The following is a 15064-nucleotide window of genomic DNA, read 5'->3' on the forward strand; positions in this document are numbered from 1 at the left end:
TATTTCAGATTTAGAAACCAGTCGAGGATGTCTGGGGCACTCTACAATGCTCTGCTTAGCCACTCTCTTCCCGAGTAGTCTGAAAAAAATGTGTGTATTTAAGAGATGGTAATGACAAACTCCTCAAATATTTTGAAAATGTCAAAGTTTTCAAGGCTTATGAAATTCAGATTCCGGGCAAATCTGCATACTTCCAAATTTAACTTACATGAGATTTAAAATTCATGGCTTCAGATTTTTCTCTGCATAATAAATAATTTTAAAAGTTAGCCACATTCTGATTCCCATTATTATATTTTTAAAAACCCACTTATTTGGAAAAAAAGATATTGCTGATCATGTCATAAAATATTAAATATCCATAAAGTGCTCAGAAAGTGTACTGTAAACACCAAGTAAAGTCAAACTGCAATATTTCTGCTTTCAGACAATCAAAGTCTTTGGAGAGGCCTGAAGTAGGTGTTTCTCTACACACGTTTAGGCACCACTAAAAATGCTACACATTATCATTTTCTCTACACAACCTCAATTTTTGGAAAAGGCAAAGGCATTTTCCTCCCACACTGCCCATGGCTAATTCCACAGTCCTACAAAGAGAAAATTTACTAGGCACTTAAGGGAATCAAGGCATCGTGGTACATGTAATGAGTTGCAGAAAGAGACAGAAAGTGATTAGGAATTGTAAATTGTAGGTAGTTTCCACTGTATTTAATAGACACTACAGCATATTCACCTTGGTAGTTCTAAAAACTATTCCTCTATGATAGAAAAAAATTGTTTTTGTTTAGCTGGGAGAAATATTGTTAGGTGGGAGAAATGCTGATTCAAATGACGCATCTTGTTATCTTCATTGTAGGCTGCACACTTCCACAGCAACTGGTCCTCCAAGTACATATCATGAATTTTCACTTTTAATTCAAATTATAATAATCAACAATATAGAAATCTAAAAATTTATACTAAAGCATCAATAGAAAATATTAATAGTGGTTTAAAAATAACTGCAGAGCATAATGCTGTTTTGAAGTTTTTACAACATGGTTACAAAAACAAAATGTTGGTGTTCTACTAGAAATGTAGTTGGAATATCTTCATTCCCCTCTGTTTTTAACTTTATACATGCAAGAAATTATGAAGATGCAACAGGCTCATTTTCTTGGGAAAACAGAAGAACTGGAAAGAGGTTCGTGGGCTTTCAAGCACGCATGGTTTGAGTGTCTTTAACTCTTTTCCCTCTCATGCAAGAAAAGTCAACAAGGTAAATATATGTTATTTTCAGTTCCTCCATAGGCCCATATCCCATGGTAGTGTCCTTAAGGATTTCATCCCAAAGTCTTACACTGGGGCCAGGTAAGCTAGGCCTACAACATTGTTTTGAGGGTTACATAACATATACATGAGCACAGAGGTGACAGAGAAGACAAATGCTACGAAGTAAAAACTAATAATGATCACAGCACCAAGAAAGTATGTATTCACTATTTGTACACTACATATTGTACAGTATATCTATTTGGGCTCACAGTGTACCCTTGGTCAAGTTCCTTCTCCAGGCTTCAATCCTTGCTGATAAAATGAAGAGGCTGCATTCCCTGATCCCTAGGTCTATTCCAGCTCCCCAAATTCCCTGGCTTCTTGCATCTGACTGAAGACTGAACAGTTTCCAGTGATTTTTCATATCCAAGTCCTCTCGGTGTGCTTCACTTACAAGGGAATGTATTTAGCATTCATTTCTGATGACTACATTACAGAGCACATTCCATATTTCACTGAATCTTCACAACAGTCCTCTCATATTCTCACTTCTCCCATTTTATAGGTAAGAACAGTGTGGCTCAGATATGTTAGACTTGCTATTTAATCCTAGATCTATCTTATTAACTATCCATGTTCTTCCCCTGATGCAAAAATAACAATATATTGAATCACATGCTGAGGAATTAACAGTCAAGCACCAGGTTATGTGTAAAATGCTGTGCACAGGTTACATACAGGTGGGAAGCATCTCCCTATCTCCATGGTGCCTGTCTTACAGCGCTAAACCAAAAAGCTGTGTGTCCTTAATTGCAAAAGGTCATTAGGAGCCCCACATGTGCCAAGAAATTAAGGCAAGAAGAGATTACAAAGGTCTAGAAAACAGAGACAGAGTAACTTTTAACCTGAAAGCAGAGGAGGGAAGATCTGAGTGGTCTCATATAGGGCCCTGCAGAAGAAGTTATTTATCCCTTCCTCATCCTGCCTCATAAGGCCCCCGGATGATTCCAATGTACTATCAGGGTTGACAGCCACTGAAGTAGGAGCCACAGAAAAGTGGCTAAGCATGGACTTTGGAATCAGACTGCCTGGACCTAATACAGGCTGACATTCACGAACTATACAGCATTCCAAACTTACTTAACCTGCCGTTGCCTCAGTTTCCTCACTTGTAAAATGGGAAAGATAATAGTACATGCCTCAGAGTGTGTGTGAGGATGAAATGCAAAGGGCCTAGAAAAGTGCCTGGCATATGTAAGTACTAGACTAATACTGGAAGACCTCGAATGTCTAGTGAAGGAATTCTGTAAGCCAACAATGTTAAAATGTTCTCTTACAAATGATGGAGACATAAGATGGCAGCTTTCTTCTTTCTTTTCTCTTCTCTTCTCTTCTTTCTCTCTGTCTCTCTCTCTCTCTCTCTCTCTTTCTGCGACAAGGTCTTGCTCCATCACACATGCTGCTGTGCTGTGACATGATCATACCTCAACGCAGCCTCAAACTTCTAGGCTCAAGCAACCCATCCGCCTCAGCCTCCCAAGTAGCTGGGATTACGGGCACGTGTGTCTGGCTAATTTTCTTTTTGGAGAGACAAGGTCTTGCTATGTTGCCCATGCTGGTTTCAAACTCCTGGCCTCTGGAGATCCTCCTGCCTTGGCTTGCTTTCTTTTATATTTAAATTGTATACTTAAATGCAAAAAAAAAAAAAAAAAAAAAAAAGATAATCTTATATTAGTCCATCTCCAGCACCTCCCCCAGACCAAATTTTTAAACAGGAAAATGACCTAATAAAATTCATTTTTAGGCAAATGAATTTTGTTGAGTAAACTCAAGTTTTTAATCCTAGTGCAAAGAAATCGAACAAGTTAAAATGCAAAATAGAATAGCAGAGCAGTGGTACTATCTGTCCATATTCCCATTACAGGCTCTAAAAATTATTCATGTTTGTAATACTGGGAAGGTGAATAAGAACATCTATGATTATCAGATAATGCAATTTTTTAATCCTATAGTTGAACTATATTTCCTCAAATAATGTACCTTCATTAAGGCACCTTTACACTTTCCATATACACTTTCAAAAACGAGATTTCTCTCTTTCTATAAATTCTTTACATTTCCAAGAGAAAGGTAAAGCAAATAATATAAGATCCTCCATTTAAAAATGAAGAAACTGAGTGTCCGAGGGACTTGCCAAGGTTGCCAATAAGCGAGATGAACACTGATTTCTTAAACAGCAACGCCAGTGGTGAGGTAAGGGAGAGGCCTAGGCAGCAGGATGAACTGGCACCCAAAAATCACTGAGGCTCTCACAACCTGATAATCCCCCATCTCCAAACACAGTCCAGTGAGATCCTGTGTCTTGGTTATGAGAACAGCCTCACAGCTGATCACTGTCTCCTGCTGAACCACTGCAGCCAACCTGCCATCAAGTCCTCCAGCTTCTACATCTTTAAGGGCTCCTAAATTCACTCCCTTTCACTCACCCCATCAGCCTCACTCTTGGATTCCTCACTTGTGGCCCTGTGTTTGCAGTCTCTACCCTTTCTAATGCAACATCCACTCTCCCACACCACCTACTGAGCTTACCCAAGCCTTTCTGCTAAGGAGGAAAAGTTTAGGCCTAACATATTTGTGCTATTTTATAATCAGGAGCTTCTGCATGTCATTCTTAAGCCTTGGATGGTGCTGCCCAATCCAACCGTGGGTAGAAAGGCTGACATCTTCTCTCTAATCCTTTCTATGCTAAACAGCTGTCTCACCATGAGTCTGGGGAAAAAACTGCCACCAGTCATGTTACACTATGGTGTCATGCAGGAGACTAAAATTCTGTAAGCCTTAAGCACTTAGGATGCAAAAAAGAACAGATGCCTGAAATAACTAGATGATATGCATGGGAAGCAGCGACTTACATACCCGTCGAAGGAGGTCGGGAGAACTCCTTCATAAGGCCAGGACAAACTAGCCTGCATCTAAAGAAGACTTAAGTAGAGTGCCTAGACAATGTCAGGGTGGGCGTCTTAATGGTTTATGTGAAACAAACCCCACAAAGCCGGCGTTTCAACCAGAGCAGTTTGTGAGGATGACGGCTCCAAATCTAGGCCCTGGATTGGCTGTACTGGCCCACGGCGGACACTGCCCAGGATCCCCCTCCGGCTCCAGGACCAGGGGCGAGGGGAAGACAAGATGACTCCCACACTCCCCAGTACAAGAAGGTCTCCTTCGTATGGGGTCAGGATAGCTCGACCTCCAGTTTACTCTCAGAAGTACAGGCTGAATTCCCAGGATTACTGGACAATATGCCAAGGAGGAGCACAGACTTCTGTTTTCTCAAACGCTTAGAATGCACCATCATGGCAGAAAAACCAGGGGGAGAAATGTTGTACTTAATCATCACTGACTGATCAGGCCCTGGAACTAGAACCTGTTACTTTATTACAGCATGTGATTAACACCGAAAACAGCAATGAATAACTAAATGTCTATTCACTCACTCAAAATCACTTATGTAACACTATGCACCAGAGCTTTATACTGTCCTACAAACATTAACTCATTTAATCCTCATTAATGACTTAATAAGGTTGTCATTATTTTATACATGAGAAAACTGATTATCCCGATTTTACACAGGAGAAAACTGAGGCCCATAAAGGTTAAGTACTGTGCTCAATGTCCCTCAGCTAGTACACAGTAGAACTGGATTGAAACCCAGTTAATCTGTCTCTAGAATCTTCGCACCTAACTCCTGTCCATACTGCCTACCATGTTATCACTGCCCTAAACACAAATAAGATCTGCTGATAAAAAAATTGTTCGCCGATCCTCAGAATCACCTTGTCCTATTTTCCTGAGATGTATCAACTGTATTTAGAATAAAATTTATCTTGTTCCTGCAGAGGTAAACTAACATCAACTTTACCTTCCAAGACACAAGAATGTAAGGAGATAATATGCCTCTGTCCAGAGAGAATGTATTCACAGGTGTTTCCATCTAAGGTCTATGGTCTGTCAAAGAAAGGGATGATTACCAATTCATGTAAATGGGCGATGTTGTGTTTTCCTATGTACTAAAATTAGTCATATAAGACTTTAATAACTATATTAATTAGGAAATTCAAACTTAGTCATCCTTTTCTAGATAAGGGGAACTCTTGTTCCACAGAAACTCGGTGCATGCTGTTTTTCATAAAGAAAAACTTACAACTCATGTATGTATGTCTTCCCTAAAGTTGAAAGCTTTTTTTCTTTTTAGATTTTTTTTTTTTTTTTTTTCTGAAGGGAGGCACTGCCAGCAAAAAGAAGCAAGTAGATTTGCAGTGACTTTTCTTCGCAAAATAGTACTGGATAATAAGATCAATGATGATAATAAACTGCCCAAAATAATATTACTGCCAAGATATCAGAAAGGTGTCCCTATGAGACTTGCTACATCTTAAAACACTAAATTAGAACACAGTAGCACTGGTGGTTTTCGTTTGTTTTGTATCTTCAATCCTCAGCCCAAAGACTGGCACATAATAGGTACTCCATTAATATTTACTGAATAAGTAAATAAAAATAAGCACCTGTGTTTGGGCTATCATTGGTCCAATCCAAAATCAAAGACTTCATAATCTCTCCAAGGAGAACACTTTCGTGATACTAATTCACTGGTGTACAAACACTAACAATTTGAGGCTATCATGAATTTACGTAAGACAAACATTTCAAAAATTTATCCTAGTGCCTAACAAACTTTCCTTAAAAGATCTTTTCTTTCAAATTAAAAACAGTAGCTTTATTAATGCACAACCCACTTCAAATTTGAAACACAACTCTAAACCATACCTTGTGGAATGGAAAGCCATAATTGTAATGTGGAATGAGACCAACTGAAATCAATATCAGAAATGTGAAGTAAGTAAATACTTTTTTTCCTGGGGGTAGTATAAAACGTATGAAATTACAGTAGTAAGAAGTTATTAATTTGAAATTATAAAGTGGAATGGAGGACTTCAAAATATTCAAAGATTTTTCAAAGAATTCTGAAAGCAAAGAAAACCATACTGTGCTCTGGAAAAACTTACCTTTTAGAAAAACAGCATTTCATTTGCACAGCTGCTTGCCCATGTTGTACTGCAAAGAAACAGCAATATGGATCCTACCAAGCCTAGCACTGATTAAAGCTGCATTTTTGGATTCACAGGTATTCACTGATTGGCTTCTACACAAACATTCATTATTCAATAGCTAATCCAACTTAATCATTAAACCCGAACCAGGTGAGAACAGGAACTGTCAAGTTACTTATACAATAGAACATTCTGTCAAGGAGATTTATGAAAATTTCAACAATCACTGGGCAAAAAATCACTAGTAGCAGAATGTTATCGTCAAGTCAGAGGAATTAACTAGTAGGCACTCCAAACTGCTTGCTAAATGAAAGAATAAAGGAATGTTCGTTCAGTGGGGGGAAATGGCTTTTCAAACCGACTTTTTTTTTTTTTTCAAATAAAATGACTGCTGTTTAAAACACTTATTTGTGGATTTGACCCAACTGCTCATGTTCCAAATGGGTCACTGTCCCTAACCACTGGGATCCTCACCATGGGGGCAGAGGTGAGGCAGCTGTGTGTGACTATCCCAGCACAGGCATCAGGGACTATGTGTCTATGATTCTATCTCCAATGGGATTTTCAGAGTTTTCTATCACTTGGTGTCACAAAAAAATTTAGCTCTTCAATTACGTTTAAAATTTCTTTTCTCCAACCTTATTTTCTGCTTACAGTGGAGAGTTTATGAGATATGCAAAATACAAGGAGGAAAATAAAATCAGTCCATAATAACATCACCAAGAAAGAAACTCTTTCATCACTGTAATATATTCTTTTCCATTTTATGCATATAACTTGACCCTGTGAGGCCATGGGTTCCCCAACCACGGATGGAAAATAGCACCTGTACTGAACATGTGTAGATTTTTTTCTTGTTACTATTCTCTAACCAAAACAGCATAACAACTATTCACGAAGTACATACATTGTATTGGGTTTTATAAGTAATCCAGAGAAATAAACAGGAGGATGTCTGTAGGTTATACACAAATACTACACCTTTTTATCAGTGACCTGAGCATCCACAGAGTTTGGTATCCACAGGCAGTCCTGACACCCATCCCCTGAGGATGCCAAGGGATGAGCGTATGGCCCTCACATAAGCAAACCATATGACATGTAATTTCTATATTTTACTTACTATACTCAACAACGTAATGAGTACATCCCCTTGAAGTTACAAATTCTTCTAAAAAATTACCTTTAATGGCTACATAACATTTCATTGTTTAAATTTACTATAATTTGGCCAGGAGCAGTGGCTCACACCTGTAATCCCAGCACTTTGGGAGGCCAAGGCTGGTGGATCACCTGAGGCCAGGAGTTCAAGACCAGGCTGACCAACATGGTGAAACCCTGTCTCTACTAAAAAACACAAAAATTAGCCGGGCATGGTGGTGGGTGCCTGTACCCTCAGCTACTTGGGAGGCTGAAGCAGGACAGCTGCTGGAACCCAGGAGATGGAGGTGGCAGTGAGCCGAGATGGCACCATTACACTCCAGCCCAGGCCAACAACAGCAAGACTCTGTCTCAAAAAAAATAAAATACAATAAAAATTTTACCATAATTTAACAGCTTCTCTGTTGTTGGACACCTAGTTTGTTTCTTCTAATTTTTTATAAGGACAAATTATGCTGTAATGAACATCTTTTTGCCAAACTATACCAGAGTATTTTTATACACTAAACCTTTGTCTGATTTTGTCATTCCTTAACATAACAGCTTTAAAAAGGAGTTACAAAGTTAAAAGTTAGGAGCATCTCTGAAAACATAGCCACATTTTTGCTACATGGTTTCTCATTCTGTTTGCCTCACAGCACCCCTCCCAGCCTCCTAGGCAGGCAGGCCACACTCTGGGACCATTGCTGCCAACTCCCTCTCACTGTCTGTCAGAATGACTGCATTTTAAAACAGTGAACAGCATGATTATTCCAATGCAATTAAACCCAATTATTTCACTCGTTAGTAATTATTAATATCTTTTCTACACGAGGGAAAATAAGACCTCAGTTTCCTCATCTGGAAAATGAGGGGAGTCACACTACATGACCTCTCAGGCTGTTTTGCATTCTAACATTCTATGATTCTTATCTTCTGCTGTGGAGACACCGAGTTTAGGTTCACAAGACACTAACAGAAGAATATAATGTAACCTATTCACTTAAAGCTGTTCAGATGTTATTTAATCTTGCTTCTCTGGAAGCAGTTCATGAACAATAATTCTGCAAATTGGAAATACTTAAATACAATTGCCATGCTGTTTTATAAAAAGAAAGATAACATTTACTTCTGGTATTTAAATACACAACCCAGTTTTTGATTCTCAATTCAGGCTCCATAAAACTAGATTCCACAGCTGGAAATTCTGATTCAAACTTGTAACTTCACAGAAAACCAGATGCTACATTAAAGTAAGATTTCCTAGAGAAGTATAGCATTTTAAAAGGCAACTGAAAATCTGTATTAGATTTTCTCAGAAAAACAGAAACCTCCAGGATACTCCTAAGCATTAAGAACCTGCACATTATCAGAAAGATGAAGCTGTCAATCTGCAGTTAATATGTCTAAACAGCATAGAACATACTCATTCGATGTACACACAAAGACTTCTATTAGGTGTAATATACCTAAAAGTATCTGCCAGATACCTCGAAAGCACTATAGGCCAAAGGGAAACAAACAACAGCACTATTTTTTAATCTTGTGAAAATTACATTAGTATAAAATGTACCAAAAACACCCTAACATTGTTTTAGTAAAGAATTTGAGTGGAACCTTACTACTTGAAAAACAGTAAAAACTACCTAAAACAATGTAATTGGGAAAACAGAGAAAAAGAATTTAGGGAAATTGGCAGTGTTACTAAGTTAGCAAGAAGCTAGGAGTCAATAAAAACTTTACTTGTAAAAGAATATTTCTGTTCTTGAAAATTAACTTCATGGCATAAAAGACTACTCAAGGATAAAACTTTCCCTTTTATATCTTTTCAAATGAAACTGAAAAGGTTCACAGGTTTGGAGTCAAATTTTACATAAAAAGTTTTTCCCAGTATTCATTATCAGTGAAAAAATAATTTATTGAGTTATTACTAGATGCCTTGAGTTGAGGAAATTGTGTTGAAGAAAACACACACACACACACACAGCTCTTTGCCCTGTTGTAGCTTTCAGCAGCAGTCCACACAGTGGAGGGATGGGCATCCCTGGAAGTGGAGGCTGAATTGCTAAGGTGTGTGGGGCACACGTAATTTTAAGGGAACTGATGTCTAGATCCCCAACCTTCATCTGTCTTCTTCCTACGCAGCACTGCATGAGAACCTGCCATAACCCACATTTCATCGGCTCTACTTTCCCACATGCCCGATGCAATCTCCTTCTCCTACTTCGGAACACAGAGTTCTCACCAAACCCGCCCCCACTATGCTGCACCGTCCCAGATATAAAAACCTCAAACATAACGACGCTCAGAAATCTTGGGGAAGCTGAGAACGTGAATGACTCTAATGACTGGACAACAGAGCCTCTCACAAGTCAAAGGCTCCCAATTTTTTTCCATCCAACAAAATTAATAGAGGATCTAACTGAGTTGTCGTCTGACAGGTCACTAAAAAAAGTTAATGCAGTTTTGGCATGTAATTCAGAGGAAGTTCCAAGAAGTGACTGTAGTGGCAGTGCCCTAACAAAAGCTCCCTTCTTATCTCCTTGTTTATGTAAACGAGGGTTCTCAGCTCTTACGTCTCTAAGAAATGAAAGCTAAGAATGAAATTGATAATAAACCTTGTCATATTCTTTAAAAAAGTGATATTCGTCTACTTGCACACAACCTAGGTAGCAAAAACTAAACCCATGCAACACCTTGAGAGGCTCTACTGATAAAATAGTGTATTTTTACTGTTGTCGTTCAATCCACATACACTAGTAATAATTACAAAGGTAACTCAACACGGAACAACGCAACATACAACACTTAGAGACTTTCGGTCATCATTGGAAATTTTTTTGAAAATTAAATTTCAATTTGCATATCTATTTTTGTGGCAAAAAAATATGATAAAATGATCAATAAAAGATTTCTGGGTGATGGGAGCACCAAAATCTCAGAAATCACCAGTAAAGAACTTATCCATGTAACCAAAAACAATCTGTTCCCCAAAAATTACTTTAATAAAAATTAAGAAAACATTTCCAAGCATAAACTGGGATAGGACATTATGTGGGGAAAATGAAATGGAAATGTGAGTTCAAAGAGAAAAAGGTTGTAAAACTGATGACTGTAAAGTTTTTTTAAGAATTTTTTTTCAACAAATGATGGTGGATATCAAATATGGTATTATTCAGATTCCATGAGATACATTTAAAAGAGTGGAACTTTTTAGTTCCGCTTAAAATGTCAAGTTTTATAGCGCACTGAAAATTATATCTTTTGCAATTATTTAAACTTACAATGAAGAATTACAGATGTCAGATTGATAGATACATATGAGAGGTTACTCAGGTTTTTTTCAAAATTCTTTTAGGGGATACATGAATAAAAATGTGTAAAGGTCACTGACTTACACACCTGGTAGGAAGAAAAACACTAAACAAATATTTACAAATAAAATTCTATGAAGCAAAAACATAAGCATACCATGAGAGCTCTCTGAAACAGAGGAACAGCATATGTAAAGGCTGTGAGGTGGAGGAGAACATGAAATGTTCAACAAATCAAGCTGGATCATGCCATGCTTTCTAATCTATAGTAGATATTACTTATTTTTTTTTTTCTAAAGAGATGCCTGGAAGGAAATGTTTTAATCTGGAAAATGATCTACTCAGATTTACTTCTTATATATTTATTATTTCTCAGAAAAAAAAAATCTGTTATCAGTGAAAATAGCGCATTCATTCATTCATTCATTCATTCATCCATCAAATATTAACTGAATATCTGTTCTGTGCCAGACTCTATGAGGCACTCAGGACACAGGAGTACACAGACAATAAAGCTCTGATACCACTCGAAACTCAGCAAGAAGTATTTACTTTCAGAGAAGGAAAAGTGAAGTTAAATGGGGGACTAAGAGAAAATATTTGTAAATTATACACATGACAAAGGACTTGTTGTTCAGAACGTACAAAGTACTCTCAAACTCAAAACTAAGAAAACAAAAAACTAAATTAAAAATGAGTTTTAAAATACTAACAATACCAAGTGCTGGTGAGAATGTGGAATAACTAGAATTCTCATACATTGTCGGTGGGAGCACAAAATTGTACAGCTACGATAGAAAATAAACAGCAGTTAAAAAAAAAATAGTAGCCTTATTGAGCTCTAATTCACATAGCAAACAATTCATCCATGTAAATTGTGCAATTCCATGGTTTTTAGTATATTCGAAAGTTGTGCAATCATATCTCCCCAATCCGTTTTAGAACATTTTCATCACCCCCAAAATCCCATACCCATTAGTGGTCACTCCCCATTTCCCCCAACACCCGCAATTCTGGGCAACCGATTTACTTTCTGACTCTATGGATTTGCCTGTTCTGGACATTTCATATACAGTGATTCCTTCACTTATGGTGGGGTTATGTCCCAATAAATCCATCATAAATTGAAAATATGGGAAGTCAAAAATGCATTTAATACACCTAACCTACCAAACATCACAGTTTAGCCTCGCCTACCTTAAGTGTGCTCAGTACACTTATTGAAGTATTTACCTACAGTTGGACAAAATCATATTCAAAGAATGCTGACAACACAGTGCACTGTAAAGTATGGGTTGTTTACCCTCATAATTGCATGGCTGACTGAGAGCTGCTGCCGAGCATCAGAAGGGAGTGACACACTGCACATCGCTAGCCTGGGAAAAAATCAAAATCCAAAACTCGAAGTATGGGCTGGGGGCGGTGGCTCATGCCTATAATTCCAGCACTCTGGCAGGCCAAGGCAGGCGAATCACTTGAGGCCACGTGTTCGATACCAGCCTGGCCAACATGGCGAAACCCCATCTCTGCTTAAAAAAAAAAAAAAAAAAAAAAAAAAAATCAGCCAGGCATGGTGGTGCACATCTGTAATCCCAGCTACTCAGAAGGCTAAGGCATGACAATCGCTTGAACCTGGGAGGTGGAGGTTGCAGTGAGCTGACATCAAGCACTGCACTCCAGCCTGGGTGACAGAGACTCTGTCTCAAAAAACAAAAACAAAAAATCAAGTATGGTTTCTACTGAATGCTTATCACTTTTACAGCACTGTGAAAGTTGAAAAATCATGTCCTGAACCTTAATAAGTTGGAGACTATGTGTAAATGGAATTATGCAATAGGTGGCCCTTTGTTCCTGTTTTTTTTTTTTTTTAACTTAGCATATTTTCAAGGTTTATCCATATTGTAGCAGGTATCAGTACTTCATTTTTTATTGCCAAATAATATTCCATTGTATGGATATACATTTTATTTATCCATTCATTAGCTGATGAACACTCAGATTGTTTTCACTATTTGATTATTATGAATGATGCTGCTATGAACATTTGTGTAAGGCAGTTTCTTATACCATTTAACATACACTCACCTAGGAATCTTACCCCTAGGTATTTGCCCTAGAGAAATGAAAATGTATGCTCATGCGAAAACCTGCACACAAACATTTGTAGCAGTTCTATTGATAATTGCCAAAAACTAGATACAACCCAAATGTCCTTCAACAGGTGATAGATAATTGTAGTACCTCCATATAACGGATAGTACTTAGTAATAAAGAAGCAACTATTGATACACACACATCTAGAATCAACCTTAAAGGCATTATGCTGACTAAAAGAAGTCAGTTTCAAAGGGTATATACGATCCCATTTATACGATGTTATTGAAAAGACAAAATTATAGCAATGGAGAACAGTTTGTGGGTTCAGGGGAGTGGCGGTGACTACAAAAGGACAGCATGGGAGTTTCTGAAGGCAGATGGAACTGTTCTGCATCCTAATTGTGAAATGGTTATACAAAACACACATACACACACAGGGAGAGAGTACAGGACCCCCAGTGGATGCCTGAAACCAAAGATAGCATTGAACTCTATAGATACTGTTTTTTCTATACATACATACCTACGATAAAGTTTAATTTACAAATTAGGTACAGTTAGAGAATAAATGCAATAATAATAAAACAGAAGAATTCTCGCAAGTTATATGAATGTGGTCTCTTTCTCTCCAAGTATCTTATTGTACTGTACTCACCTTTCTTTCTGTGATGAAGTGAGAGGATAAAATTCAAACCACAGTTGACCACGAGTAACTGAAACTGTGGAAAATTAAACTATGGATAAGGTGGGGGATGGGACTATTGTACATAAAATGCTAAAATTCATAGAACTGTATTAGCAAAAAGGTCAAGCTTACTGTATGTTAATACAAATAACACTTAAATTTTAAAAAAGCAGCTCTTCCTAAGCCTGTGCTCAGCAAGGAGAAGGCCATGTTCGGTTGGAGCGCCAAGCTCGTGAAGCCCAGTGGCGAGAAGCCAGATGAGTTCCAAAGAATGCTGGCAACACAGTACACTGCGTTGCTTGCAATGTGCAGTATGACACTCCCTCCTGATGCTCGGCAGCAGCTCTCAGTCAGCCATGCAATTATGAGGGTAAACAACCCATACTTCACAGTGTACTGTTAAGAGTCCGGCATCTCCCAGGCTCTTCTGGAGCTGGAAATGAACTCGGACCTCAAGGCTCAGCTCACAGAGCTGAATATTATATAGGCAGCCAAGGAAATTGAAGTTGGTGGTGGTCAGAAAGCTATCATAATCTTTGTTCCCATTCCTCAACTGAAATCGTTTCAGAAAATCCAAGTCCGGCTAGTATGCAAGCTGGAGAAAAAGTTCAGTGGAAAGCATATCGTCTTTATCACTCAGAGGAGAATTCTGCCTAAGCCAATTCGAAAGAGCCACACAAAAAATAAGCAAAAGCATCCCAGGAGCGTTCTCTTGACAGCCGTGCACGACGCAATCCTTGAGGACTTGATCTTCCCAAGTGAAATTGTGGGCAAGAGAATCCACGTGAAACTGGATGGCAGCCAGCTCAAAAAGATTCATTTGGACAAAGCCCAGCAGAACAACGTGGAACACAGGTTGAAACATTTTCTGGTGTCTCTAAGAAGCTCACAGGCAAAGATGTTAATTTTAAATTCCCAGAGTTTCAATTGTAAACAAAAATGACTAAATAAAATATATTCACAGTATTCACAGTAAAAAAAAAAAAAAAAAAAAGTTACAAAGCGGCAGCTAGCTAGAAAAATATACAAGTCTCCTAGTCCCTTATGTTCTAGCCTGGAAAGGAAGCATTCCATATTTACTGCATGCTTACCACTGATCGGTCACCATGCCACAGAGGCAACCTCAGAACAAATGACCTTAGCTATTATCCTAACACAAAAGTAAAAGGCATTCTGAGTCCAAATATAGGATGTTTTTAACTTCAATACTAGCTAGCTTTCTATCAGTGCTCAGGAGAATTATTAATCACCACTAAATAAAATGCATCGTGGCTGACACTCCCCCTAGTGCACAGGACACTGAAGTGCCCATGTGAAAAGCACCTGCTTTTAGGACTTCAACTTAGGGCTCATATCTGAAACCACCGTTATTTTGTTTTTGTTTTTTGTCTGTTCGTGGTGTCTTAAGTATGTCATATGCGGACCTCACCATATCTCCCAGTTTTGCTTCTCTAGAATAC

At 38.1% G+C, this 15064-nt stretch overlaps 1 protein-coding gene and 1 pseudogene across 3 annotated transcripts in view; one reads left to right on the forward strand and one right to left on the reverse strand.

Annotated features, from left to right (window-relative positions):
* STX18 (syntaxin 18) overlaps positions 1–15064 on the reverse strand; it is a 122074-nt gene that overhangs the window by 73223 nt on the left and 33787 nt on the right. The window lies entirely within an intron of this gene.
* Positions 13813–14537, forward strand: LOC104657714 (annotated as a pseudogene).

This window comes from Rhinopithecus roxellana, chromosome 2 (assembly GCF_007565055.1).
Source record: "Rhinopithecus roxellana isolate Shanxi Qingling chromosome 2, ASM756505v1, whole genome shotgun sequence".
Classification (NCBI taxonomy): domain Eukaryota; kingdom Metazoa; phylum Chordata; class Mammalia; order Primates; family Cercopithecidae; genus Rhinopithecus; species Rhinopithecus roxellana.